Here is a 24576-nt window from a genome sequence, read left to right on the forward strand (position 1 = left end):
TCTAACGAGATCCCCTTTGTCCCATCATTTCTCCTGAGATTTATTGTTCTTTGTCTAAAAAGTATAAAAGCATCTTGCTTTGGCCATTCTTTAAACTTCATTCTCTTATGAAGATCCCCGTGTTCATGTAAAATGAATAAAATGTGTATGCTTTTCTCTTGTTAATCTGCCTGGTGTCAATTTGGTTCCTAGATCTAGCCAAAGAGCCCACTTAAGAGCTAAGGGCAGGGGGTGGCAGGAGAGATGACCTCTGGCTCCCCTACAACAGCCAGAGACAAAGAAGGGAGGCAGGACTACCATCTCAGCCCTGGAAACTCTGCTCTGAAACTCAGCCAAAGGAGATGCCAAATCAGTGTGGCTGTTCGGCAGCACCACACTGTAGGAGGGTCATTCCACAGGTCCCCTGGACACGAACCCCTACGCCTGCCTTCCCATACTACCAGGATATCCCCTTTGGGACTGCCCCCATTCAGGAAGGGTGGCACTCTGTTTACTAGAAATGAGGCAAACCTGGGCTTAAGGCACCATATAGCACTGAAAAGGAGGCAGCAAACTTGCTGGAGGAAAAAAAAAGAAACTCAAGAGGTAAATGAGATTGCACATGTAAAATACATGCAGTCCTCACTTTGCATGACAGTGCAGTTCTGTAAAAATAACCATGCAGGCTAAACCTCTGCAAAATGGTCTTAATTATCACTGGAAAAAATTACAATTTTTTTTAATCTTTAAAAACTTTAGTCAAAATATTAAAAACTCGTTTACTGTTGTTTATAAATATATAAATTTAAAAATCAGTAAATCAAATATTTATCATGCCATAATTTAAAACAAAAACATTGACAATTTTTTTTTTTTTTTGAGACAGAGCCTCTTTGTTTTCCCAGGCTAGAGTGTGAGTGCCATGGCATCAACCTAGCTCACAGCAACCTCAAACTCCTGGGCTCAAGCGATCCTACTGCCTCAGCCTCCCAAGTAGCTGGGACTACAGGCATGCACCACCATGCCTGGCTAATTTTTTCTGTTTATTAGTTGGCCAATTAATTTCTTTCTATTTATAGTAGAGACAGGGTCTCGCTCTTGCTCAGGCTGGTTTTGAACTCCTGACCTCGAGCAATCCGCCCGCCTTGGCCTCCCAGAGTGCTAGAATTACAGGCGTGAGCCACCATGCCCGGCCAACATTGACAATTAAAATGTTTTATTTCTTTGTACAAAACTTATCATGAGTAGTTTGAACAGTGCTTACCACCTTCTTGTCATATAACTTGCTATATGGAGTGAGCATCTTTTCCATGCTGTGGAAAATTGCCATCCTCTTTTCCAAGTTTGGGTCAGATTGCCATATTTTATCCTTTGTGTTTTTGATGTCATGAAATATCTTTGAAAGTTTCTTTAATGTGAATTTCTTGCCCATGTCACTTCCTCAAGAACATCTTCAACCCTTTCATCACAACTTCCTTCCCCATTTACATTAATAAGTTCTTAGGTTCATAAAAACCTTTACAGGTTTACAGAGTCCCTCTGTTTGCCCATCTGGAGTTGAACAGTGGCAGTGTCAATGTTCCCACAGCCAATTATTTCTTCTATAACTCCGTTGGACTTCGATTTGAACTTCCCTCCCACTATTATCACTTTTTGTTTCTTTGCTTCACTTTTTATTGGAAAATGCTATTATCCATTTTTGTAAATGTCACATAGAGATAAGAAGATGACATAACTATTAATACATGTTTTATTGTCTGTACATAAACTGAATAACAGATGTCCAGTGACCCACCATTGACACAATGCAAAAGAAGTGATGTGTTTGGTCGCTGATCATGGTGGGCTTCTGTTATTTGCATAGTAATTTTGTGGACTGAAAAAGCTGCCTTGTACTTAATTACTCACAGTTAATATACCATGCTAACTGAAATTTGAACTGTATATGGGGGAAATGGTATTATTTAACTAAACTGTGGTAATTGAAATCTGTTCTGTTGCCATGCAAAGCAAGGACTGTACTGTATTTACTCAATGTAGTTAGCATTTAGTAAGCAGTAGACTATTTTTTCCCCATCATCATCATTATTTTCATTATATTTCTACTGTTTCTGCTCCCCTTTCTGAGCTACAGGCCACTAAGGAGTTAGCCCTAGAGTGAGGGGCTGGTGCTGGAGGTGGCAGACAGTCCTGTGTTTTCAGCCAAGAGTATAATTTGCAATGTCCTTAATCTCAGTTGAGGACTCAGGCCAAGGCTTATTGCCAAAGGTTTGAGAAGAGGTTCTGGGGAGTGCAAATAAGAACTCAATAGCAGAAAGGCTGGGCAGGGACTATTCCCGAGAAGAGGGAAGCAGATGGTGTCTGAGAGGTTTGTCTGTTCACAGATTGCAGGGCTTCAGCCGTGGGTTTTGGCTGGAGCTACAGCCAACACATAGATAGAGAGGGAAGCTGGCAAAAACAAGGGAAGGCTCTAGGCTGGGTAGAACCTAATCTAGTTACCAGAACATGGAACTGGGCACAGGAGCCAAGGTAGAAAAATGGTGATAGCATGTGTGAGACAGAGAGAACCCAGGTGCAAAGACGCAGGTGCAGGAGCAATTGCTGCAGCTCAGTGGGTAGCAAGGAGGAGCCCAGAGCACCAATGCCTGGGCCAAGGAGGAAATGACCCACAACTGAACCTCACCAGGCAAAAGAGGGAACTGAGGCTGCTGTGGTCATTCCTGTCCCATGTGTGTGATCTTGGTGCTCAGCCGTTGGAGATAAAGGTGATAAAGAGCTTGTTGGCCTGACCCAGTGTAGTGATTCATCTACTACTACAGAACACTTTGTCCTTTCCTCCCAGCCACCTTTATCAGCCTTAATAGATTTTATCTAAGACCTTATCTGAAAGCAATACACTCAGCTAGCGCAGGCCCAGTTGGCAAGAAGAAATGATGAACATTTACTTATAACTATTGGTATATAAACATGGAGTAATAATGACTCAGATACACTTTTTGTTGACAAATGATACCACAAATTTAAAATGCATGTGAAATGCATGTATATCATATTAGATTGCACTAAGGCATATCACTAACCCTGACCAAAGTGGCCTAACCACATAAGGATTAGTTTTCCTCACAAAGCAAGATGTTCCATAAATAATTAGTTCAGGGCAGCTATGGTGATTCTCAGTGCCGTCAGAGACTTAGGTTTCTCCTGTGTTCTTACTCTGTGCCAGCTTTAGCATGTGCCAAGCTGTTGAATGACACAATGCTGGGGACCCTATCATGTTATGCAAAAATAGATATTTTTCCATTTGCTTCTGAAGATCTAATCTTCACCATTCTTCAACCTGTTCAGTGTCCTGAGAGGCTGACCTAAATGGATTATGTCACTTGAGCTCCCTTACCCTCTGACTTCCAGTTCCACAGACCAACAAGAGGCTGTGAGGATGGGTCCCTTTTGTGTAGATCATCCCAGGTTGGCTGTACCCCAACATACACACTCTCTCTCAGTTCTGGAAACCACTCTCTCCTCTTGCCCTTCAGGGCTAGGGGTGGTAAGGACTCCCAGCTATTGCTAACCCCAGGGTACTGCACCATCTCTTAGCTGTGTTTACCTAACACTGACTACACCTTTTCAATTAGTGCATTTAAAAAAAAACACGTCTCCACCATTACTCTATTGAAGAGAACCGTCTGTGTCCTTCCAGGACTCTGACTGATTTGCCTCTGTAGTTGCTGTGCATAATCAGTGTGGCCGTAGTGAGCAGTGTGGGCCTTTTATCCTCAGATCTCAAGGTGACTACATCACCTCTAGTCATAAAGGTTGGATTTCAGACAGGAAGAAAGGGCAAAAGACACCAAACAGCTCTTTGCCAGGAAAGCAATAGCTTTCGAGGAAGTCCCAGGCAGCAGACTTCTGCTCACATGCCACTCCAGCTGCAGGACATCCAAGGAGGGGAATGTTTTCAACTGGGCACATTGCTGCCCCAAATGAAATAGAGCTTCTGTTAGAAGAAGCAGAGGACAGTTATTAAGTAGGAGACCAGCAGTGTGTCTTACATCACCTAGCACATTTGAACTTTAAAAAAAAATTACTAATAACTTACTATTGCAATTATTTTCTCTAGTTCACACCTTGGGGCTTCTTTATTAAGCAACGATAATAAGATTAGTACAGCCATTGTGAAAAATAGTATGGAGTCTCCTCAAAAAATTAAAAATAGAACTTCTGCAGGATCCGGCAACCTCAATTATAGGTATCTGTCCAAAGGAAATGAAATCAGTATTTCAAAGGGATATCTGCACCCCCATGTGCATTACAGCATTATTCACAATAGCCAAGATATGGAAAGAACATAAGTGTCTATTAGTGGGTAAAGATATTGTGGTACACACATATTAGCACAATGGAATATTATTCAGCCATAGGAAAGGAGGTCCTGTCCTTTGCAACAACATGAATGAAACTTGAGGGCATTATGCTAAGTGAAATAAGCCAGACACAGAAAGTCAAATACTGTATGATCTTATATGTGGAATCTAAGAAAGTTTAACTCATAAAAGCAGAGAGTAGGTAGCATGGTGTTGCCAGGGACTGGAGAGTGGGGAAAATGGGTAGGTGTCGGTCAAAGCATGCAAACTTTCAATGGTAGATGTTGGTCAAAGGGTATAAACTTTCAGTTATAAGATGAGCAAGTTCTGGGGATCTAATGTAAAACATGGGTGGTGATTGATGTTTTAATTAATTTGATTGTGGTGATATTACACAAGGTACACATATATCAAATCATCACTTTATATATCTTGAATAGAGTCAATCTTTGTTAGGTAAGTATTTAAATTCAAATACTCAATTAAATATTATTAAATTAAATCAATTAAACATTATAATTAAATTTCAATTAAATATTAATTGTTTAAAAAAACAACAGCAATAAAAACATCCATTTTTTGAGCCCTTACTGAGTGCTTTACATGATGTCTTTCTTTTTTTTTTTTTTTTTGTTGCCCAGGCTAGAGTGAGTGCCCTGGCTTCAGCCTAGCTCACAGCAACCTCAAACTCCTGGGCTCAAGCAATCCTGCTGTCTCAGCCTCCCAAGTAGCTGGGACTACAGGCATGCACCACTATGCCCGGCTGACTTTTTTTTTTCTATAATATATTAGTTGGCCAATTAATTTCTTTCTATTTATAGTAGAGACGGGGTCTTGCTCTTGCTCAGGCTGGTTTTGAACTTCTGACTTTGAGCAATCTGCCCGCCTTGGCCTCCCAGAGTGCTAGGATTACAGGCGTGAGGCACAGCGCCCAGCCTACATGATGTCTTTTAACTTGCACAAGAGTCCTATTAGCCTTCTCTACATAATAGATGAGGAAACTGGAAGTAAGACCTGCAGTAATTTGTAAAATATAATGGCTGACATACACACTAGGTCTGTCCATCTCCAAAGCCCGTGCTGGTAGCCCCTATGCTATCAGAGTGTCACTTATGTCCTGTGTCTCTTTCTTTTCTCATTTCTTTCCCAAGGAGGAATGTGTACATACAATGTGAAAATCTAGGTCATAGATAGCAATCATCTTACATCCTCAGAACATGGTACAGCAGGAATAAAGGAGAAAGAAGCTGGAGTCAGAGATGATAGGGGTCAGGGAGAAAGTGTAGAACATTCTGCTAAGTGGATGAGAGATGCAAAGGAGATGACACAATCTTTGGAGGAAGTTGGACTGGGCAGGTGTCAGCTCAGGATGCTGTTAACCATGATGCTTTAGGACATGTCTGAGGGACTTCCCTGTTGCACCTGACAGTGCATAACTCTAGAAGGGCAGTGGAAACCCCTGAAACAGGAAGTGTTGATTTTATTTTTGCTCAGGTGTATGCCATGAGGACTGGAGCAGGAGTACTAAGAGCATAGTACACTGTGTTGAACCTTCTGACTTCCCAGAGGTGACCAGTAAAATGTATCTTCACCCCAACCACAGATAAATACCTTACAACTGTGTTTGTTAGCTAAAACATTGAGTGGAGTTGTGCTTTAAAATAAGGCACAACATTTCCATGAAGGCACCTGTGTAAAAAAAAAAAAAATAAAAAAAAAAAATAAAAAAAAAATAAGGCACAACTTGCCAGGTATGGTGGCTCGCACCTGTAGTCCCAGCTACTCAGGAGGCTGAGGTGGGAGGATCACTTAAGCCCAAGAGTTCAAGTCCAGCCTGGGCAACCTAGCAAGACCCCATTTCTAAAAATAATAATAATAATAATAAAATAAGGTAAAAAAATAATAAAATAAAATAAGGTACTTAGCAGGGAGTGAAGAGAGAAGAGGAATGGCATAATGTCAAGCCTGCTACCAAGAGAAAGAATACACTGGCTGGATTGTGAGAGGGCTTCAGGGTGAGAGTACATAAGGAAACACTGTCAGACAGTCCATAATTCTACATAAACAGCACTCAATGCAGAAGGATGACCAACTGAAGACTGTGGATGCAGCCACACTCAGCCTCCTGAGTAGCTGGGACTACAGGCATGCACCACCATGCCCGGCTAAGTATTTACTTTTTAATTTGTAAATTTTATGAAATCTAAATATATCTTAAGTGTTTCTGATGAAATTCAGTGTTGGAATTGAGATGTGCTTCAAATGTAAAATATACATGAAATTTCATGTTTAAAAAAGTGAATGTAAAGTGTCTTGTTGAGGTTTTATATTGAAATGATAATATTTTGTTGGATAACATATGTTGGATAAAATAAATCATTAAAATAGATTTTATCTCTTTGTATTTTTCTTAATGTGGCTACTAGAAAATTGAAAATAACAGTGTGGTTTGCATTATATTTCTGTCTGAGAGCACCACTTTAACCACTTCGGCACCAGGGTTGAATATAGTCGACAGCCACAGATGAACGGGCACAGCCAAGTGTGGACTTTAGCCGACAGCCATGATATGACTTTTCTAATTTTTCATTTATCAAAATAAAATTGTGAACATTTAAAAATAACGTAATACAAGCATATATGTATATGTTACCTATCCTGATTTACATTACCAGTAAAGCTGCCTATAAAGTAAAACAAGCTTGCAGTGCTTTAAAGCTTTCCTCATCACACAAGAGCAAAATGGATTCGTCCTCAATGCACAGCACAAACTATCGCAGGGACTATGAGAGCCGGCTGTGGGCAAGGTTTCCTGGCTGGTGAGCGTGGTAGGGAAGTGGTTAAAAGGAAACAGTGAGCAGGGAGATTCTTACTTCCTTATGGGAACTAGGAAAATGGGCCATTGCAGAAATGAATTCCAGATCCCAGGCAAAGTGCTGGCACTGCTTCCCAGGTTTCTGAGACTCGGTGGCAGAAATACAGAACAGCCCAGACTGCTGTGGAGGTCACCTCCCTGCCCGACTCCTCCCCAGGTTCAGGCACAAAACACTCCATCTTGAATCTTTTGTCATTGTCACTGTCTTGGTAGAATGAGACCCTGGTTGTTATCTGTTTTTGTTGTTATTGTTGTTGTTTTGAGACAGAGTCTCACTCTTGTTGCTCAGGCTAGAGTGCAGTGGCATCAGCCTAGCTCACAGCAACTTCAACCTCCTGGACTCAAGCGATCCTCCTGCCTCAGCCTCCAGAGTAGCTGGGACTACAGGCATGCACCACCATGCCCAGCTAATTTTTTCTATATATTTTTAGTTGTCCAATTAATTTCTTTCTATTTTTAGTAGAGACAGGGGTCTTGCTCTTGCTCAGGCTGGTTTCGAACTCCTGACCTTGAGCAATCCGCCTGCCTCTGCCTCCCAGAGTGCTAGGATTACAGGCGTGAGCCACCGCGCCTGGCCGTTATCTGGATTTTAATTTGAGAGCAACAGCATTTTATTGACTACGGAGTTTCGGAAATTAGTGCTCAGGAAGATTTTCAAACTCGGTGTAAACTTTCTCACTTCTGTTCTCTCAAAGTCTACCTTAGACCCAACGTGTGGCAGAAACACCCTCTAAGCATTTGCTCTTCTCTGGGTTGGAGTCCTTTCCTCCAGAACGGCCTTGTTTGCGAAGCGCTTCGCACGCAGACGGCTGGGCCAGGCTGCGAGAGGAAGCCGGCGGTCCCGGGCCGCCCGCCGAGCACATCTGGAAGTGGTTTCGGCCCGCCTCGCTCTGCCAGCGCGACGCCTGGGCTCCCGGCTGCGCTGCGCAGCGGCGGAGGAAACCCAGCGCTCCAAGTCAACGCAAGCAAAGGGGGTGTGGGTGTGGGACGCATATTCTTTTGGAAACGTAATACTGGCCTCGGGGCTGTCCAGCCCTCTGGGACTTCCAGCGGGATCTTAGAAGCAGCTGGAGCAGCGTGAGGGCAGCAGCCCAGGGCCAGCCACGATTGGAACGCTCTGCCCTGCAGCTCTTCTGGACCCAGGAGCCAAAGCCCTACCCTCACCATTCACCAGGTAAATAGAGAGATTTACGAGCAGCCTGAAGTCTTTCCATCTGACCCTGGCCCGTCTGCAGCAGCCCTTTATTTTGCTACAGACCCAAGAAAGTAAACCAGAGGCGTCAGGCTGTCGCGCACAAACTTTGCCTTAGAAGTGCCCCAGTCCGTATTTGTAGCATTCCAACGGAACCGTTTGGGTTTTTTTTTGCCATTTGCAACGAATCCAGCGTGCAAGATATTCACATCCTGGACTGCTGCTCCAGACCTGAGTTTATTCCCCTTTCTCCCCCCGAAATAGTATGATTTACTATTTGCATCAGATTTTAAGCGTAGAAGTCAGCAGTTGGGGCGTGGCTAAATGCTAATATTTAATACAGATATGTTCTGAGCCACAAATGATTCAATTGAGCTGTGATTGATGTTTTCAGAATCTATCCTAGGAAGCTGTTCTAATGGCCTCCCCCCTCACCCCACCCCCACTCCCGCCACCTCCAGAACCCGCAGTTGTGGAGACCTATGTGGGGCTTATTGTAAATACAGTAGTCATAGTCCTAAGATTGAAAATGCTTTTTTTATTTTTCTTTTTTTGAGACAGAGTCTCGCTTTGTTGCCCAGGCTAGAGTGAGTGCCGTGGCGTCAGCCTAGCTCACAGCAACCTCAAACTCCTGGGCTCAAGCAATCCTCCTGCCTCAGCCTCCCGAGTGGCTGGGACCACAGGCATGCGCCACCATGCCCGGCTGATTTTTTCTCTATATATTAGTTGGCCAATTAATTTCTTCCTATTTATAGTAGAGACGGGGTCTTGCTCTTGCTCAGGCTGGTTTCGAACTCCTGACCTCGAGCAATCCGCCCGCCTCGGCCTCCCAGAGTGCTAGGATTACAGGCTTGAGCCACCGTACCTGGCCTGAAAAATGCTTTTTAACATTCCAAAAATGTCTCATGTTCACTTTATGAGCTGAGTGTAATACACTAGATAAGGTTGATATAGCCTGATATATAATTTATGACATACTTAAGAAGGGATAGTTAACACCAGAGTGAAAAAAGAGAAAGAAAACATGATGGTATCTGAACATCTGGATAGGCTGTGGAAAAAAATCAGTCCTCTGTTTTTCCCTGTGCAGCCAAATATCCAAAGTGATATTGGTTGGTTGGTTGGTTTTCGTCTTTTCCTTTTTCTCCAAATGTTTTGCTGTTGCACTTCTGTACCATATCCTTTTGTATTACATAATGGAATTATGGTTCTCCCTCTAACGCTGCTAGAAGTAGAGTTATGCGATGCAGTGAGAACCTGGCCTCTGGGGTCAAGTTTGCTGGATTCAATCTATGTGCTGCCACTAAGAGGTTTTATAAGCTTGACTCTGGGTGAATTGCTTAACTTGCGTGTGCCCCTATTTCCTCATCTGTAAAATGGGATTTAAATGGCATAATGTCTATAAAGGACATAATACAGGGTCTGCAAAGTTGTGAGACTTCAGGAAAGTTACTTCCTCTGGTGGTGCTGATGATGGCAGTGAGTGACCACGTGTCCTGCATTTGGCGACACCTCTGCTTTTGACACATTCATTGCTCCCTCCCACAGTCTGGTCATCCAAATATTTCCCTATCCTCACATGTCATCTCTCTAGGGCCATGCTTTCTTCTTTCCTTCCTCTAAACACCTCTTTCTTTTCTTCTATTCTGGCTCTCCTTATTTCTTCTTTGTTTTTCTTCTTTCCTTGTTAAGAGAAAGACACGTTCATTAAGCCGCAGCCCTCATAATTTTCATTTCTAGTTCCCAAGGAACATGATTCTAAATGCTTCTTTTATTTCAACATTTTCCAAAGAATGTTCTGAAGAATATAGTCCCATGGGAAAAATATGTTCTGTGAACTATAACACCCTCTTAAAGATCTCAAGGCATAATAGCATTTTAAAGGTCCTGAGAAGTCTTGCAGTAGAGAACTCCTCCTAAGGTTAACACAGTGGTTCCCAACCAGTTGATCCCTGAACCATTTATCGCATAATGCCAATTAACATTTCTTGGGGCACACTCTGGGATATCCTATTTTGACCACATTTGTTTTCATTTTGGTTCCTCTTATGGATGTCCTACTTTACACTTCCCCAGGAGAATATCCAAAGGGATATTTTGTTTTTTCTTGCTTGCTAAGGACATAAGATTGATCATGTGTGCCTTACTGTTATATATAAAATCTGGCCTAAAGTGGAGATCAGGAGTCAGCAAACCTTTTCTGCAATGGGCCAGATAATAGGCCATATGGTTTCTGTTGCAGCTATTCGAGTGTGCTGGTGTAATATAAAACAGCCATAGACAAAACAAAAAATAAGCATGGGTATGTTCCAACAAAACTTTCTTTACAAAATTGGTGAAAGGCAGGATATGACCCAGGGGCCATCGCTGACTGCTGGTCTAGAGCCTTTCTGTGAAAGAATGCCTCCTTCCAGCACAGGAGAAAGCAAAACAAGTTCCTTACAAACTGAAGACTACCTGGTCCTGCTTCCCTATTGTTATGATCTGAATGTTTGCATTCCCCAAAAAATTCCTTCTGAAATTTGAAATTCTAATACCCAAGGTGGTGGTATTATGAAGCAAAGCGGGGCTTTGGGAGAAGTAATTTTAGATCATGAGGGCAGTGCTATCACTAATGGGATTAGTGCCCTTATAAAATAGGCCCAAGGGGGCTTGTTCACCCCTTCTGCCATGTGAGGACATAGCTATAAACCAGAAAGTGGGTTCTCACCAGACACTGAATTTGCCAGCACTTGATCTTGGACTTCTCAGCCTCCAGACCTGTGAGAAATAAAAGCTTGTTGTTTAGAAGCCACCCAGTTAATGGTATTCTGTTGTAGCTGCTTAAATGGAGTAAGACACCTGTCCTGGGTATTTTGGTGGATTTTCATGCTATAGCAAAGAGTAAAAAGGCAAACTCCTTGGTAGAGGCCAAACTCCTGAGTCCTGATTTTGTCCTCTCTCTTTTCTTCAGGTGAACAACCCCCTACTGTTATCCTGTTCGTGACTCTTTAGCTCACACGGTGTAAGATGAAGTGCTCTATTAAATGTGTTTTATATGTGTGAGAATGTCAGGGTGCAAGTCTTATGGAGTTAGGTCACAGAGCTTATGTCAGTTGCTTGACACATAGGGGTAGCAATCACAGTAGTGGAAAGTGGTTGGCTCTAGTAACTAGTAAGGTGTTTAACAATATGTACTCAAAGCCAGACTGCCTGGGTTTGAATCGTAGCTCTGCCACTCATTGGTTGTATGACCGTTGGCAGGTCTCCTAAGCTTCCTAAGCCTCAGTTTCCTCGTCAGTGTATTGGGGATAATAACTTTATAGGGTTGTTGTGATTATAAAATGAATTAATATTGGCAAAGTTCTCAAACAATGCCCAGCACCTACAATTGCTATGGGAGTATTATAATAATTATAGGTAACACTTGCATAGCAATTTCTGTGTAATCTCCAGAATGATCCCATTTTACAGATGGGGTCTTGTAAGTTGGGGTTTTGTAAGTTGCCCAAAATTACACAGCTGAAACATTGGGCAGAACCAGGATTCCAAGTCAGTTCTAATGACAAAGCCTATATTTCCACTAATGTACACAGCCTTTCATATTTAAGTCATTCAACAGTACCTTTTAGCATCTCCCCTTTTATCTTCCCCTGGCTTTTTTTTTTTTTTTTTTTTTTTGAGACAGAGTCTCACTTTGTTGCCCAGGCTAGAATGAGTGTCGTGGCGTCAGCCTAGCTCACAGCAACCTCAAACTCCTGGGCTCAAGCAATCCTACTGCCTCAGCCTCCCAAGTAGCTGGGACTACAGGCATGCGCCACCATGCCCAGCTAACTTTTTCTATATATATTAGTTGGCCAATTAATTTCTTTCTATTTATAGTAGAGATGGGGTCTTGCTCTTGCTCAGGTTGGTTTTGAACTCTTGAACTCAAGCAATCTGCCCGCCTGGGCCCCCCAGAGTGCTAGGATTACAGGCGTGAGCTACCGCGCCCAGCCCCTGGCTTTTTTTTTTTTGAGACAGAGTCTTGCTCTGTTGCCTGGGCTACAGTGCTGTGGCATCAGCTAGTTCACAGCAACCTCAAACTCCTGGGTTCAAGCAATCCTCTAGCCTCAGTTTCCTGAGTAGCTGGGACTACAGGTAAGCACCACCATGCCTGGCTAATGTTTTCTGTTTTTGTAGTTCTCAGCTAATTATTTCTATTTTTTTGTAGAGACAGGGTCTTGCTCGTGCTCACTTAGGCTGGTCTGGAACTCCTGACCTCAAGGGATCCTCCTGCCTTGGTCTCCCATAGTGCTAGGATTACAGGCATGAGCCACCACACCAGCCTATCTTCTCTTTGATTCCCAGGGTGTTTTCTATTATTCTGTACCTGTACCCATGGCAGACATGATTAATCAATTGTATCACTCATCTTCCTTCCTTCCATCTCCCTTCCTTCCTTCTTTTTAACTGAGTCTGGTGATAGCTTTACTTTTCTTCTCAGTTTGGCAATCTTGAATGCCCCACCAACTGATCAGAGCTGGCATGTAAAAATGAAACTTAGGGGCTCTGGTTTTGGAGTATTGTTCTGAAGAGCTCTTTCCATTTTTGCCTTTTTTTTTTTCCAAGGCAGAGCTAATCCCCTGAATCACTGCCAGGTCTCAAAACATTCTTTCCAGGTTTGGCCACAGCCCCAAACTCTTTGGCATCTGTTGAAACAGCTTCCCATGCAAGGTCTTCAAGGGGCATATTTTTAAACTTACCAGTCTCTTCTCAGGTCCAGACCAACTCTCTGAGCTCAGCTTTTCTTCCTAGTTGCAGGCCCACAGCCTCAGCCTTTTTTTCCTCCCCCTTTTGAAGCTGCTGTTATCTAGTTTCTTGCCTGGGAAATTCGTCTTCTACCACTGGCATTCGTCTTCCCAGCTCCACCTCTGTGCTGCCCTGAGACAGCACTACAGCTCTTGCATGCTACGGGGCTGAACTATTTATCACTGCAGGGAAACCACAACGCGGAAGTCACTCGGCCTAGGAAAGTTTACAAAGGTGCAAGGGGCACAGTTCTGGGGCTCCTTGTCATCATGGTAACGGAAAGGCTGACAAGACCAGAGCCCTCTGCATTTATTCCTGGAATGGCCCCATCGCCAGCTCGCTCCCTTCTGGCTTCTTCCTCAGTGAAGGGTATGCTGACCACTTAGTCTCTGGGATTGAAGAGCAGAGCAACAAGAGCCTCCTCCCTTTTCTTTCTCTCTCCTGTTTCTCATTGATTCTACACACAATGCTGAGTTCTCACCTTGGGGCAGGTAAGTTAGTGGAGGGGGGTAAGCCACTGTCCCTGTTCCTGATGGTCTTGTGGTCTAGTGGAGGAGACAGGCACACCACGACATTAGAAGACAGTGTGGTCTACTTCCATGCCACCCTGAACGCACCTGACCTCGTCTGATCTCGGAAGCAAAGTAGAGTGGGGCCTGGTTAGTACTTGGATGGGAGAAAACAGTATAGTGAGTGCAGGGATAAGAATGGACATAAAGGGACAACCTAGGCAGGGTAATCAGGCGAGGCTTCCTGATGGCGCCTCTTTAATGCACAAGTAACAGTTTCCTGGGGAAAGAGGAGGGGAAAGGGCATTCCAGGCAGAGAGGACTGCATGGCCAAAATCCAGAGGCGAGAAAAGCATAAACTTGGGTGTGAAGGACAGTGGAGGGCTGGAGACTGACCATGAAGTAGTTCAGGGGCATGGCTTGGAGGAATGGGCATCTTAAGAAGCTTAGATCTTGACCTTTACGTAGTGGGATTCCAATGAGAGACTTTAGGAAGGAAAGGGACAACTAAGAGTTGTGTTTTAAATCATCTAAAATAATTCTAGAAGACAAGTGGCATATATTCTTTGAAAAAATCAATGTCATGAAAAATAAAGAGGCAGGAGTTTGGGGTGGGGCTGATCAAGAGTATAAAAACCTAAAAATATAAAACCAAACTATAAAAGACAATACTGGAGGCCAGGCGCGGTGGCTCACACCTATAATCCTAACACTCTGGGAGGCCAAGGCGGGCGGATTGCTCAAAGTCAGAAGTTCAAAACCAGCCTGAGCAAGAGCAAGACCCCGTCTCTACTATAAATAGAAAGAAATTAATTGGCCAGCTAATATATAGAGAAAAAATTAGCCGGGCATGGTGGTGCATGCCTATAGTCCCAGCTACTTGGGAGGCTGAGGCAGAAGGATTGCTTGAGCCCATGAGTTTGAGGTTGCTGTGAGCTAGGCTGATGCCAGGGCACTCACTCTAGCCTGGGCAACAAAGTGAGACTCTGTCTCAAAAAATAAAAAAAAATACTGGAATAATAGGAGAAACTTGAATATGGACTCTTTATTGGATGATATTATTAATGTTACTTTTGTTAGATGTGCTAACAGCATTGTGCTTATATAGGAAGATGTCCTTGTTTTTAAGAGAGATGCTAAAATATTTAGGGATAAAGTATCACAATGTCTCTATAACTTTAAAAAAGTATGTATATTTGGAGTGCACTTAAGCAAATATGGCAACATGTTAGCAATTGGTGAATCTGGTAAAGGGTATATTCTTTCAATTTCTCAGTAGACTTGAAATGTGTCGAGGAGAAGAGGAAAAGGAAAATTGAACAAAAAATTAAGGTTACTCAACCTGCATATGTGTTTCAAATTAACTTAATGTAACTACTGAACAACAAAAAGCCACTATGGCAGTTATGCCAATGATGGATTAGGGAAGGGGAGAGGGAGGGCAGGGAGAGGGCAAGATGGAGGGAGAGGGGAGGAGGAAGGGGGGAGGGGGCAAAAATTCCAGAGGCTGCAAGGCCAGGTGGGAGGTATAATTAGGACTCAGAGACCTGTTGAATGAGGAAGTAGAAGGGAGAAGTTGAAGAGGATGCTCAGAGAACCCAGGAGGAGTAGTTTCTGTAGGGGGGGTTGCTGATTTTAGTTGTCAACCATAGGAGGTTTGAGATACTTGTGCAGCATCCTAGAAGAGAGGGTTGTACCTTCATCCCTTCAGTCCATAAATATTTTTTGAGGGCTTATATTGCTAGTCACTCGTCTAGGGGCTGGGTATATGGCAATGAACGAAACAGACAAAATGCCCCTCCTTCCTGGAGTTTATAATCTAGCATTTGGAGGGCAGACGTGTGAGCCAGAGATGAGGGAGGCAGTGTGTTGGAAGATGGCGATTGCTGAGGAGAGGCCGTTTGTGAATGGCTGGGGTTGGGCGCTTTTGCCTAAGAGTCTGAGGGAAGCCAGGGGGCAAGCCACGTGAACATCTGGACAGAGCATTCCAGATGGAGGGAGCAGCAAGTGGCAAGGCTCTGAGGCAGGAGTCTGCCTGGCAAGAAGGCCAGTGTGATCCTGTGAGGTCGTGTGGGCGGGCACCATAAGGACTCAGCTTTTGCTCTGAGAGAGACAGGAAGCCCTCAGAGCGTTTTGAACACATCACAATATCTGACTCATATTTTAACAGGCTCACTCTGGCTGTGACGTTGAAAATCATCTGAAAGGAGACAGAGGCAGAATAATAAGCCAAAGGAGGGTGGTGCCAGGGTGGAGGCACTGGAGGTGGTGAAAATTCTGGAAATATCTTGAAAGCAGAACTGACAGGATTTGTTGTCCTGTGCTTATGGGAGGTGTTTTTGGGGAATACCAGGAGCTCAGATTTGAACACGTGGATGCCTTCCAGTGGAGATGCCACGTGGCCTGTGGGTTTAGGGGTCTGGAGTCTATGTAAGAGGTCTGGGCTGGAGACAGAAATTTGGGAGTTGTCACCATATAAATAGTATTTAAAGCCACGAGACAGAACGAAGTCTCCTAAGGAGGGAGTTCAGAGAGAAGAGAAGAAATGTGGGCCTGAGTGCTGAGGTGTTCTAACATTTAGAAGTTCGGGAGGTAGGTGCAACCAGAGGGAGAGACGGAGTGAGCTGTCAGAAGGGTGGAGGAAAGGTGGGCAAGTGTGGAGTCCGCGGGCCACCATAGGAAGTGTGCCAGGGAGGAGAGAACGGCCAGGTGGTCTGTGCCTGCCCCACACCTCAGCCCTGATTTCCTCACATGCCAGAACCTTGTTAACCCAGAAGATTCTCTCCCAGACTCTGCTCCAGACATTCCGCTTCTTCTTGGCTACAGGTCTCTGCCTCTTACTGTACACATTTTTAAGACGTCCACATCATTCCCTCAGCTCCCCGGCTCTTTGCTCCTAAATTTCCTTATCAGTAACTACGTCTTCACAACCTGGTCTGATCCCTCTAGCAACTCCACACAGTCAACTCACATCCAGGAGTTCAGTTCTGCAAACATTTCTTGAGCACCTACTTAATATACTAGAGTGCTTTTGACCTTGAGTACCAGAAACACAAATTTACAGCAGCTTAAACACACACGGGTTGATTTTTCCTATATAACAGAAAATCTGGAGGAGGTGGGAGTATTGATGGCATTGATTCAACAGTTTGGTGATGTCAGGGCTGGCCATTCTGTGCAGCTTTTGACCTCTCCCTCATAGTCTCAAGGTGGCTGCCCAGCTCCAGCCATTATGGTCCCATGCAAGCCAGGAAGAGGGAGGAGTCGTCACTTCATCCAGAAAGCAGTATCTTTCCCAGATGTCCCCAGGTGACTTTCACATAGGTGTCTGAGCAGATCTGTATTATGAGGCTACTACTAGGTACAAAGGAGGTGGGTAAAGTCTATGCTTACATTTTCCTGTCTCTCTTATGGAAATGGATAAGGGAGAAAAGGATGGGAAGAGCTGTTGGATCAGCCAGCCATCAAGGCTGCCACAATACCAAGTGCCAAATATTTGCTAAGAACTGGAGGTACAAAAATGATTAAGATGTAGTCCCGGTTCTCAAGGAGCTTGCCTTCTAATAAGGAAACAGAAGCACAAATGGAGTATTTTGGTACAGTTTGCTAGAGACCAGGAGCCTTCTCTGACCTCCAAGATCTGGGTCAGGTGCCCCTCGTTGGTGCTCAAACAGTACCTTATCTTACATCTAGCAAGACATCTAAGCACACTGCATTGTTGCATATTTAACTGTGTCCTTCCCTCCCTTCCTCCAAGAGTGGACTAACTGGGGACTTACCTTTGAATCTCTCTTGCCTGGTATATTAGTAGAGGCTCAGTAAAGTTTGTTGAATGAATGAATGAAATGCCAAGGGAGCCATCCTAATTACCTTCTTGTACTGGGTTGAGCCCTTATACCCTCTTAGCATTTTTAACTAGTAACCTCCATATTTACATTCTAATAGCAAAATCTCTAACTCCTTGCCAGAAAACAGTGCTGATTCGCCACTTTTTTATATTAAAAAAAATAAAATATCTATTCTCATATTTAATAAAAGAATTCTGTACTTGCAAATTTACAGCAAGCAAAGTTACAATACAGCATCTAAAAAGCTAAAAGTACCCTGTATGCTCAGGTCTCATAGTACCTGGAAAATGAATGCTTAATTTTTCAGTCTGTTGGTTTTTATTTCAAGGAGATGTATAGTTAATCTGACTCATTTGAATGACAGTGAGTGAAATGTAGATCCTGTTATCAATGATAGCAATTGTACAGGCATAAATAATTTTCAAGGAAGCAATAATATTCTCATAGACATATGTAAAATAATTAAATGGTAGAAAGTGATTGCTAAGAACATTTTAATAGAATTTTAGATCTTAAAATAAGGTTTTGTTTTTTGTTTTTTGTTTTCTTAAACTTTATTGAGGTATAATTGACAAATGAAATCTGTCAAGAGAGTATATCTTAAATATTCTCATCCCTCTCTGCCCCAACACACACAAAAGGGTGATGGGTCTGTTAATTAGCTTGTTGCACAATGTGTATATCAAAACATCACATTGTATTCTTTGAATATGTACGATTTTTAAAGTATATAATACATTATCATTTACTAATGTACCATGCTGTACATTAGGTCTCCAGAACGTGCTGATTTTATAACTGCAAGTTTCTACCCTTGGACCAACATTTCCCCATCCCTTGGAGCCACCCTTCTATTATGAGTTTGACTTTTTTACATTCTGTGCATGAGATCATGCAGTATTTGTCTTTCTGTGCCTGGTTTATTTCATGTAGCATAATGTCCTCCATTTTCACCCATGTTGTCACAAATGGCAGGATTTCCTCCTTTTTTAAGGCTGAACAATATTTCATTGTGTGTCTATGTCCTACTACTATGCATACTGTGAACAATGCTGCAGTGAACATGGGAGTGCAGATATCTCTTCGAGATATTGATTTTATTTCCTGTGTATATATTCCCAGAACTGAAATTGCTGGATCAAATGGTAGTTATATTCTTAATTTTCTGAGAAGCCTCCATACTGTTTTCCATAATGGCTGTACTAATTTATCCTCATTGGATATTCTTGGTGCCTCTATGGAAGATTACTTGACTGTACATGTGTGGGTTTATTTCTGGGATCTCTATTCTGTTCCATTGGTCTATGTGTCTATTATATGCCAGTACTGTAATTTTTTGATTACTGTAGCTTTGTAATAAGATTTAAAATCAGAAAGTGTGATGCCTCCAGCTTTGTTGTTCTTACTCAGAATTGCTTCAGTTATTGAGGGTCTTTTGTGATTCCATATGAATTTTAGGATTGCTCTTTCTATTTCTATGAAAAATGCCTTTGGAATTTTTGTAGGGATTGCATTGACTCTGTACATTACTTTAGGTAGTATTTAACACTATTCTTCCAATGACTTTTTTGAAGGCAGAGTTATGTGAAGTTCTAGAACGTTAGATCTGATAGAACTGCCTGCTTCAGTCATAATGATGAGGAAACCAAGACAGAGACATGAACAGATCCCTGGGATCACAGTCACAATGGCTCATATTAATGGGGCTCCAACTGTTTGCCAAGTACTGTTATAAGAGCTATACATGCATTATTGCATTTAATCCTCACAAAAATGTATATTATTATGCTCATGTCCCCAAATAAATAAATTTTTTTATTTAGAAAAAATTTTAATTTATATGGTAGTTGCTAGAAGAGTATAATGAACACCTCTTTACTGGTTTAATGAATTATGTCCCATTTGCTTTGTTTCAGTATCTGTCTCTCCACACACACACACACACACACACACACACACACACACACCCCTGAATCTCTTGATCCTTCACCCCTAAATTCATGTATATGTCTCCCACAATCAGGGACATATTCCTACATTACCATAATTATCCACTCAGGGAATTTAACACTGATTCAATAATACTTCCCTAATTTTCCAAATAATACATTTTATAGTTATTTAAAAATATTTCATCCAGGATACAATCAAGTTTCACACATTTCATTTCATTGTCAAGTCTCTAGAAAAGTTCCCAGCCTTTTTTAAAAATTATTATTATTCATGACACTAACATGTTTGAAGAGACCAGGGCAGCTCATGTTCAGAATGAACCATGGTTTGGATTTGATTGTGACCTTATCCATGATAGAATCAGATTAAATATCATTGGCAGGAAAACATTGGTGTTTATGATATCTCAAGGCACAGGATTTCAGTTTGTTCTATTATTGGTGATATCAAATGTGATCACTTTGTTAAGATGTGTTTCTCTGTTGTGATTAATAAGAAATCCCTTTTGTAATTAATAACTAATCTATGGGGTGATCCTTTGAGATTGTGAATGTCTTGTTTCCCAACAAGCTTTTACTCGATTATTTTAGCATTCATTGAAGTGTTTTGCCTGAATTAGTTATTAACATAGCAGTTGCAAAATGGTATTACAGTCATTTTATAGGTGAGGAATCTTAAGTTTCCAAGAGGAAAGGGTCTTATATACAGTGGAGCTAGGATTTGAATCCAGGTAAGTCTGATTCCAAGGCCCACGTTCTTTCTAACCAAGCAGTACTCCGATATGTTAGAAAAGTATTTCCACTAGATTCTGGTGCCCTGAGTAAGTTTCTATGTTTTCCCCTTGTGGATTTCTCTTGAAACCCAGAAAGTGCCACCATCAGAGATGAAATGAAATTGTAAAGAGGGAGGGGAGGATGCAATTCAGTCATGCTGAATCTTTATGCAATTATTTATACACACATATATTATATATATATGTTAATTTATTTATTTTAAAGTAGGCTTTCTTTTGGAATTACCTGATTCTCAAGGACTCCTTGCCATGTGGCTAAGGATTTCCTACAACAATCTGCTTCAGAAACTTCCCTCCTTGGCTTACTACTGCTGTGCCTTGCCAATTAGATGAGCCATTATCAGTTTTCTGAAGCCTCTTGTTTCATCTTAAAGAGATTTCGGAGTTGGCAACATGCTGAACAGGGAAAGAAGAGCCCTGTTTTAAATGAGGCAACACTTACTATTTCCCTGCCTCTGGCATGGTCTCATAGTGATAGTAACTGAGCACTCAGGGGAGAGAAGAGCAACCTGGCCTGTGAGCTGTGAAACGTCATCAACACACAGTGAGATCCGTTACCTGGAGCCCAACTCACCTACTCCCTGGTGTAGCCACACCAGGGCCCTTTAAGAGCTCCAAAATCTTGTGGTTAAAGGGCTTTGAAGTCAGAGAGCTCTTATTTCCAATCCCTGTTCCACCATTTACTAGCTGTGTGATTTTGAGCAAATCACTAAACCTCTCTGAGCCACAATTTCCTCATTTGAAATGTGGAGATAGTAACATATCCACCTGAAAGTTATTGTAAGATTTAAAGGAGATGATGTACCTAAATGGTCAGCCTAGAGCTGGGTGCAAATTAACCTTTTAATATATGGTAGTTGTTATTATTATCTGGCCCCTGCAAACTTCACCCTATATAGGCACACCATTCTGGCCACAGCAAACTTAGTCGTAAGGACTCTTGTTTGCAAGAAACTGAACCTCATATCAAAGCAGTTCAAGGAAAAAAAGGAGATGTTATTGGCTTGGGTAACTGGAACACCCAGGGAGGGGCTGGCCTTAGGGACTCAAGCGCAGAGCTCAGCTTTCCTCTGGTCTTCACCTCTTTCTCTCCCCTGGTACCAGATGGCTTCCTTCACAGAGAGGGAGGAGGGTCATAGGGCCAAAGACCACTCTAGGCTTCCATCACCCCTAAAAGCTAGATAAACACATATCCCCTAAAATCATAAATGGATTAAAAATTTACCTGAAATTCTATCTCAGAAGAATCCTAAATAAGGTGCTGTTTTGACCCAATTCTTTCCCAAGTAGAGGGGAAGAGAAAGGCCACTGCAAATGTAGTCAGAGCTTCTGGATGTGTAGTCTATATCCCTGGAAAAGAAAAGGAACATTGTAGCAGGTCGTTTACAGACTGAATGCATTTGACTTGAATCCAATCTCTGTTGAAGAGTTTTCCTAGATCACTGCCAACACATTCTCACAACACTTGGGTTCATGAAACCCTGGGGTACTACGATATCCTGCCTTTTTTTGATTGCTTCCCGCAGCTGTCTCTGTCGTGTTGCTAGTTTCTAAAGCTTATTGTTCCTGGTCTGCTGTCTGCAGCCTCCAGTCAAACTTGAAGTCCGAAAGTTCCTTTGAAGGACCATAATTAAGAAGGATCAACTTAATTTTAAAGTAAACTTTGAGTTTTCAAGACAAATTGTTTTTTTTTTTTTTTTTTTTTTTTTTTTTTTTTTTTTGAGACAGAGTCTCGCTTTGTTGTCCAGGCTAGAGTGAGTGCCGTGGCGTCAGCCTAGCTCACAGCAACCTCAAACTCCTGGGCTCGAGTGATCCTTCTGCCTCAGCCTCCCGAGTAGCTGGGACTACAGGCATGCGCCACCATGCCCGGCTAATTTTTTATATATATATCAGTTGGCCAATTAATTTCTTTCTATTTATAGTAGAGACGGGGTCTCGCTCTTGCTCAGGCTGGTTTTGAACTCCTGACCTTGAGCAATCCGCCCGCCTCGGCCTCCCAAGAGCTAGGATTACAGGCGTGAGCCACAGCGCCCGGCCGACAAATTGTTTTTTTATGGCAAATTAACTTTTTTTTTTTTTTTTAAGATAAAGGAAATCAGTTTCCAGCTCACGGAGTGACTTGGCAAAACATCATAAACAAGATAATGAACATATAAATGTGACAAAATTTAATTTTAGATTTTAGACTAAAATGAATTTTGTCATTTAGAATTTTTTTTTTGAGACAGGATCTCTTGCTCTGTTGCTCAGGCTACAGTGCAGGCATCATCATAGTTCACAGCAACCTCAAATTCCTGGGCTCAAGCCATCCTGCCTCAGCTTTCCAAATACCTAGGACTATAGGCGCTCAACATAATGTCCAGCTAATTTTTTTTTGTAGAGATGAGGTCTTGCTATGTTACCCAGGCTGTTCTTGCATTAACTCCTGGCCTCAAGTGGTCTTCCTGCCTCAGCCTCCCAAAGTGCTAGGATTATAGGTATGAGCCACCATGCCTGGCCTCATTTAGAATTAATTATGGTTAAACTTTATTTTTTCATCATATCTGCCCTGCTACACTTTGCTTCTCTTAATGCTCACTGCCTCTCCTAATGAAAATCGAAAGTATTATTATAAGCATATAGATAAATATTAATAAATTACAAACTGGGAAAACCAGGAAGCAGAGTCATAACAAGTGTATTTTGAGTACAAAGAGTTTGTTAGCTTTCTTTCTTTCTTTTTTTTTTTGAGACAGAGTCTCACTTTGTTGCCCAGGCTAGAGTGAGTGTCATGGCGTCAGCCTAGCTCACAGCAACCTCAAACTCCTGGGCCAAAGCAATCCTACTGCCTCAGTCTCCCAAGTAGCTGGGACTACAGGCATGCGCCACCATGCTCGACTAATTTTTTCTATATACATTAGTTGGCCAATTAATTTCATTCTATTTACAGTAGAGACAGGGTCTTGCTCTTGCTCAGGCTGGTTTCAAACTCCTGACCTCGATCAATCCACCCACCTCAGCCTCCCAGAGTGCTAGGATTACAGGCGTGAGCCACCACGCCCGGCCTTGTTAGCTTTCTTGATGTAAGAGCACAAATAAAATACTTCAGAATATAGTGCAAAGGTAGGATTTGAATTTGGGAAAATGTTTGGTTGAAGCTTTTTCATGATGGATCAGCCCTTTTCTTGCCTCCTTGATCCTGGTATTACTCTGAAAACATTACTGAATCTTTATTTGATGATATAGTTCACTTTTTAACCACTGATGGATACTTAGATCTACATTCATTTTTGTAGAAAGTATAGGAGAGAATCCCATACCTGTGTTGCTCCCTCTTTCTCTTCTTTGGGATACGCTTCATTCTCTGGATTCAAACTCCTTGCCAGATTTAAAGTCCCTTCTGGACAACCTAAAATTGGAACAAGATATTAAAGAAAAAAAATCAATTCCATGGAAACAATACCTTTTCAACAAATGGTCCTGGAACAACTGTATGTCCATATGCTAAAAGATAAAGTATAATCTATACATCATGCCATATGCAAAAATTAATTTGAACATGCAGATGTAAAATGTAAAACTATAACATTTTCAGAAGAAAACATAGGAGAAACTCATTGTGACTTTGAGTTACCCCAAAAATTCTTAGATATGATGCCAAAAGCATGATCTATAAAAGAAAAAAATTGATGAATTTGACATAATCAAAATTAAAAGCTTTTGCTTTGCAAAATTCTTTGTTAAGTGAATGAAAAGACAAGCTACATACGGAAAAGTATTTGCAAATCACATATCCAGCAAAGAACTTGTATCTAGAAGGTATAAACAACTCTCAAAACTCAAAAATAAGAAAACAATAATCCTATAAACATAGCCAAAAGATTTAAAAAAATACTTTATCATATATGGATGGCAAATAAACATATAAAAAGATGTTCAACATGAGTAGTCATTAAGAAAATGCAAATTAAAATCACAATGCAGGCCGGGCGTGGTGGCTCACGCCTGTAATCCTAGCACTCTGGGAGGCCAAGGCAGGAGGATTGCTCGAGGTTGGGAGTTCGAAACCATCCTGAGCGAGACCCCGTCTCTACTAAAAATAGAAAGAAATTAATTGACCAACTAAAAATATATATACAAAAAACTAGCCGGGCATGGTGGCACATGCCTGTAGTCACAGCTACTTGGGAGGCTGAGGCAGGAGGATCGCTTGAGCCCAGGAGTTTGAGGTTGCTGTGAGCTAGGCTGACGCCACGGCACTCACTCTAGCCTGGGCAACAAAAGTGAGACTCTGTCTCAAAAAAAAAAATAAAAAAA

The 24576-nt window shown here is 42.1% G+C and overlaps 1 protein-coding gene and 1 long non-coding RNA gene across 3 annotated transcripts in view; one reads left to right on the forward strand and one right to left on the reverse strand.

Moving 5' to 3' along the window:
* The first annotated feature begins 8201 nt into the window (after window positions 1-8201).
* Window positions 8202-24576, forward strand: part of GLT8D2 (glycosyltransferase 8 domain containing 2) — a 41984-nt gene continuing 25609 nt past the window's right edge. The window contains exon 1 of one of the 2 annotated variants that reach the window (XM_012772712.2): window positions 8202-8389. The gene's annotated coding sequence lies outside the window, so the exon portion shown is untranslated. Of the gene's footprint in view, window positions 8390-13378; window positions 13669-24576 lie in introns of those variants that run through there. The other variant, XM_012772713.2, reaches the window with a different exon arrangement.
* LOC142873267 (uncharacterized) lies at window positions 8935-13325 on the reverse strand. The gene is made up of 3 exons (XR_012921307.1): window positions 13132-13325; window positions 11118-11167; window positions 8935-10090 (listed from the first exon to the last, which is right to left on the reverse strand). It is a non-coding gene; the product is annotated as an uncharacterized LOC142873267 (long non-coding RNA).

This window comes from Microcebus murinus, chromosome 10, assembly GCF_040939455.1.
Source record: "Microcebus murinus isolate Inina chromosome 10, M.murinus_Inina_mat1.0, whole genome shotgun sequence".
NCBI lineage: Eukaryota > Metazoa > Chordata > Mammalia > Primates > Cheirogaleidae > Microcebus > Microcebus murinus.